This window comes from Gobius niger (genome assembly GCF_951799975.1).
Source record: "Gobius niger genome assembly, chromosome: 1".
In the NCBI taxonomy this organism is placed as follows: domain Eukaryota; kingdom Metazoa; phylum Chordata; class Actinopteri; order Gobiiformes; family Gobiidae; genus Gobius; species Gobius niger.
In genome coordinates, this window is record NC_136852.1 from 1471479 (window position 1) to 1477456 (window position 5978).

A 5978-nucleotide genomic window follows, 5' to 3' on the forward strand; every position below is an offset into this window, starting at 1 on the left:
TGATTGATTGATTGATCTGCTGCACTGTTCACCGGGCAAGTCCTTGTCCTGCCGCCTTATTGCACTTTTGTGTTCACTTATTCGTTGTTTCAATTTACATGTAGTTTTTCCAAAGTAAGCTAGTCTGCATGAACAGTGCAGCTGGTACACGGCCATGATCGTGTGTTAAAACAGCAAGAAACGTTATGGATTTTTAACTTACAATGTTCAAATCCAGGCTGAAAACAGTTCTTTTTGCCCGAGCATATGACTGAATGTATTTTATCTACACTCTTGCCTTTTACTGTAATTGATTCATTTTATGTTGATGTCCAGAGGAGAAGGAGTGACAAAACAGAGGTTAGGTAACTTTGTGTGAATGAGCAAGAAAAATAGTGCTCAAGACAGAGCGAGTCAAAACAAGACTTAAAAATGCATATAACTGGATGTATTTTATCTAGTATTTGTTTTCTTATATTTATGCAACTGTGAAGCACTTTGAATTGCCTTGTGTATGAATTGTGCTCTACAAATAAACTTGCCTTGCCTTGCCTTTCCGTTGTTGTCCACTTCAACAATGCTTCATACATATATTTCTGCGCCATTGAACAGGTGCTGCCCCCACCCCAAGGAGGAGACCACAACCATGTGTTAAAACAACAAGAGGCATTTTGGAGTTTTAAATTACAAACTTTTCCCTGTAAAATCTTGATGTTTGTTAAAATGATCAAATAATTATGTTACAATTGTGAATATATTTGATTAAAAATATACACTGCAATCCTAATTATTATGCAAATTGTATTTTTGTGTCAAAAAGGTTAAAAAAAAAAGGAAAAATTAATGAAACTCATGGATGGTGTCGTGTCTTGGGGCTCTATGAATCACTGACATTAACCTGGGATGATTAGTTTTCAGGTTAAGTCCAGTTAAGGGAAAAACTACTGAAAAGGATGTTCCACTTTATTATGCAGATCATCATTTTCAAGCAATATGGGAAAGAAAAAGGGTCTCTCTGCTGATGAAAAGCGTGACATAGTTGAATGTCTTGGTCTAGGTATGAAAACCTTCGATATTTCATGAAAGATTAAGCATAATCATCGTACTGATAAGAGATTTGTGGATGATTCAGACACACTCAGGTTTGTGCAGATAAAGGCACAATATGGACGGTTTCTGCCAGACAAACACATCAGATTAAGAGAACAGATGCTACAAAGCAGCAGACAGGTATTTGAAGCTGCTGGTGCCTCTGGAGTCTCCCGAACATCAAGGTGTAGGACCCTCCAGAGGCTGCAGTTGTGCATAAACTATTATACCATGGTCTGGGTGATACTGGATTCTGATTGGCTGGAGCATTATTTTGGTGTAACCGCACACGTAGTCCGGTAGTTAAATCACTGGGATATCACTCCGCTGTGGGCATCGCCATAGCAACGCATGACACAGCTGAATCAGATAAAGGCGTAATTAGTGACTGACAGGAACGTGTGAGATGGATGTTGTTTAATTTCAACGTTTTTGGCCAAAACAAAACGTTTGCTAAATGTTTGTAGAGGAGAGTGAGCAGCTAGGTTAGCTACTGTTAATAACATATGAGCTTTACATTTCTATTGGAAACGGTTAAGGCTATTCACTCTGGCTCTGATGTCACGGGCACGTGGGGCACGGAAAGATGGTGAGACCCCAACGAGAGCAGCCGACTGGATCAGCCGCTGCATCTCTCCAGAGGAACTGCAGCGGCTCCACGGCCCTGTGCATGATGGGAAAACACCCACCTGTCCTCACGCTCAGGTGATTGGATACGAGTCTGCTGTGATCAGAAACGTGCTCCTCGCCCCCTCCCCTCTCCTCTTTAGATCTGAACAAATAAACTATGACTGAAACTATTAAAGTTCTGTATCGCCCTAAAATAGAGCTCATGTTTGATGCTTTTCAGAACAAACGAATGATTTAAAAGGACGTGTTTTATCACAAACTTGAACAAACAAACAAATGGGAAAGTTTCCTCTGATGAAGAATGATGTCACTGGAGTAAAGGAAACAGAGCAGGAGGTGAATGACTTTTATTTAGGATGAACTTTAAATGAACGCGATATCTGAGCGAGACGCTGCTGATCTGAGGCTCTCGCTGTTCTCTGCATGTGGAGCGGTCGGATGGGCTTCAGACTTTTTTCTCCGCCCCCGTTGCGCCGGCTACTCTCGCCGATCATCCAGGCGAGACACAACGGCATCTTAAACACACCTAATGACATAAACTGAGCGTCATATCTTCATTTCTCGTAGCCTTTTTTTTGGCTGTATATGACTCCAAAGAAAGGCTCAGAGCGGCAGGTGCTGCTCCCCCCCCCCCCCCCCCCCCCCGCCTCAGCTGAGCGGGACAGAGGGACGCGCACTTCTCTATTTCTCTGCTTTATTAAAATCGACTATTATATTCACCATAGCCCTTTTTGTTAAACTGTAGTAAAATGCAAAGAAAAGTGGAGTGAAGAGATTTGACAGGGCTCATAGACATTATTTCACGCAGCTGTATAGTTTTTTTTTTCTTCCGCATTATGTTGCGCTGCTGCTGCTCACGTGCACTTGTAAACAACCCCTCGTGTTCGGCCACGGCTCGGTTCGTTTGTGTAAGTGTGAGCGCGGGCCGTTCGGGGCATCCAGGCCTTTCCTCAAACGAGCAGAGTGGCAGGTTCGGATGTCAAGTGTGAGTGCGCCTGAGTCAACAACCGGTGGCCAGACACGCCTCCTCTGTATGACGCTTGCAAAACTTCACGCCCAGCAAAACAGGCGTTTGTCGCGAGTGTGAAGTATGTGAAGCGGAGTTGTTTGGCGTCCAACGAGAGGCAGATGGGGCGTGGACGCACGTTTGGTCTGTACGCACCTTAAGAGGGTCCCGGGTTTAATTCCCTTGACCAGATGGTCAGACTGCAGTTTGCATGTTCTCCCCTTGTCTGTGTAGGTTTCTTTGGTTTCAGCTCTCACTAACACATGAAGGATTTGAGAGTGAGAGTGTTTATATACTTTATTGTCCCCGTGGGGAACTGTGTGGGACAATGGCTACCATCCGGTGCAGCGTGTTTACATGCATGACTCTCACATGTGTTCTTGTATATGCTGGTGATGTAAACTCTAGGTGGGGCTATTGCACACTGTGTCAGGTATAGATGTTTTATCAGATACTGAACACATTTACTGCTGCTTGTCCGACGACAGACACAACTAGGCAAATGTTTTCATCATTTAAACAGCAGACTGAGCCTAAGAGAGCATTTACCCTCAGCACAATGATAGAAGAGCAGAAAGCCGTCGTTTACGTCCTGCTAAAGGTTAACAACAGAAGCACAGGCAGATGTGGAACACAGACTTTACAGTAATACAATGGACTTAGTCCAAATGTTTGTGTGTGTGTTTTTTGACAATGCTGAGAACTCTGCACTTTATTTTGGTTGACATTATACAGAGAAAATGTGAACACCGCGTTCCAAATTCTTATGCAAATGACATTTTTCTCTGATTTCCTAAACTGTCAACTTAAATGAGAGTCACCGTCATTTTCAAGTTTATAGCTGTTAGAGGATCATTTAAATCTACTGTTCCAAATTATTATGCAACTCATTGTTTCAATACATTTTGAAGCTAGTAATTAACTGAAAATGGTCATTTGTTGAATTTGTAGCATTAGGAGGTCATACTTACTGAAATCAAAAGCTATTTCAATAAAAAAAAAACAGGTCAATAGGACCATAGGACCTTCTTTGAGCAGCTTAAAAACGGACTCACTGGTTTCTTCCCATAAACATGTGTCTCTGGGGTCGTGTTTTTACTGTTTTCTTCTTGAGCAATGATTACGAGTTTCTTTTATATCCTGAGTAGAGATATTGTTACATGTTGAAGTACTGCATAATTCTACTTCAGTGTTCAAAATGGCCGCCATAACAACAACAGTCACATGACTGAAAGGCATGTATAGCTCCAAACCAGGTCAAAATCGAAGCTACCAAGCTCTTCCACATTTTCCCTATTTAAATATGATTACGTGAAGTGTTAATAATACCAGGAGTCGTTGGACATTCGCGCAGTAATATCTTCACTTTACTGCGCAGATGTCGAACTACTGGTATTATTACGCTTTACAATATACAGTGCCTCTCGAAAGTATTCATACACCTTGGACTTTTGCACATTTTGTCATGTTTACAACCCTAAACATGAAGATTTTTACTGAACGTTCACACACAAGTAACAGACAACTGTGAAGTGAAAGCAAAATGATACATGATTCTGTTATTTTTCAAAAAATAGAAAAGTGAAAAGTGGGGCTTGCATAAGTATTGATACAGCATTTTCTGAGTGCATTAAATTGCCTTTAAAACATTCCTAATGACTCCAGAATGTTCACACCTTGGCCTAACGGTTAAATAGAGGCACCTGTGTGTAATCTACTCTCAGTGTAATTACAGCTGTTCTTTCAGGCCCTCAGAGCTGTGGTCGGAGTGTGTTGGTCACTAAACAACATCATTAAGGTAAAGGAGCACCAGAGAGGATAAAGCTGTGGAGAAGTTTAAAGCAGCATAAAGTTATACAAAGATTTCCCAAGATTTAAACATCTCCCGGAGCAACTGTTCAATCCATCATTCAGAAATGGAAAGAGTAAAGCACCACTGCCAACTTACCAAGACACGGCCGTTCACCTAAACTAACAAACTGAGCAAGGAGACACTGGTCAGAAATACAACCAAGTGCCCCATGATAACTCTGGAGGATCTGTGAAGTCCTGCCGCTGAGCTGGGGGAATCTGGACATGGGACAACTATAAGTCGTATCTACACAAATCTGGCCTTCATGGACGAGTGGAAGAAGAAAGCCATTATTGAAAGGAGGCCATAAGAAATCCCGTTTGAAGTTTGCTAGAAGTCATATGGAGGACACAGCTCCATGTGGAAGAAGGAGCTTGGTCAGGTGAGACAAACGTATGGAGCAAACCTAACACTGCTCATGGTCCTGAGTGCACCATCCCCAATGTCAAATATATGGTGGGGGGAGCATCATGCTGTGGGGCTGCTTTTCCTCAGGGGGGACTGGGGAGACTGTAAGAATAGTTGGGAAGATGGATGGAGCCAAATACAGGGACATTTTGGAGGAAAACCTGCTGGAGTCACAAGAGAACTGAGGCTGGGGCGGAGATTCACCTTCAGCAGGACAATGACCCTAAACACAAAGATAAATCTACAATGGAATGGTTCAATAAAAACATATTAATGTGTTAGAATGGCCCAGTCAAAGTCCTGACCTAAATCCTATTGAAAATCTGTGGAAAGATCTGAAAACTGCTGTTCACAAACGCTCTCCTTCTAATGTGACAGAGCTGGAGTTGTTTTGTAAAGAGGAATGGGCTAAAATGTCAGTCTCTACATGTGCTAATCTTGTAGAGTCAAACCCCAAAAGACTTGTGCTGTTATTACAGCAAAAGGGGGTTCCACAAAGTATTCATTCATGCTGTATGAATACTTATGCAAGTCCCACTTTTCACTTTTCTATTTTTTGAAAAATAACAGAATCATGTATCATTTTGCTTTCACTTCACAGTTGTCTGTTACTTGTGTGTGAACGTTCAGTAAAAAAAATAAAAATAAAATCTTCATGTTTAGGGTTGTAAACATGACAAAATGTGCAAAAGTCCAAGGTGTATGAATACTTTCGAGAGGCACTGTAGTTCCCCTTTTACCCGTCTGTGCTGTGTTTGCGTGACTGAGGGCACACGTGAAGACCAGACAGGTACAAATGAACTCGTCTAAGCTCAGGTAAGAACATGTCTCAGTCTGTAAAAACTGTGGCCTGTTCCTTCAACTGTGAATTTAATTGATTTTCTTTCCTGTAACAGCTGCTTAATTTCCACCAGATCATCCTGACTTACCTGAGGTTAATAAACTCCTCACAAGCATACAGTAAATGATTGGAGTACATATTCAAGGGAACAGCTCCAGCCTCAAGTTAACGTC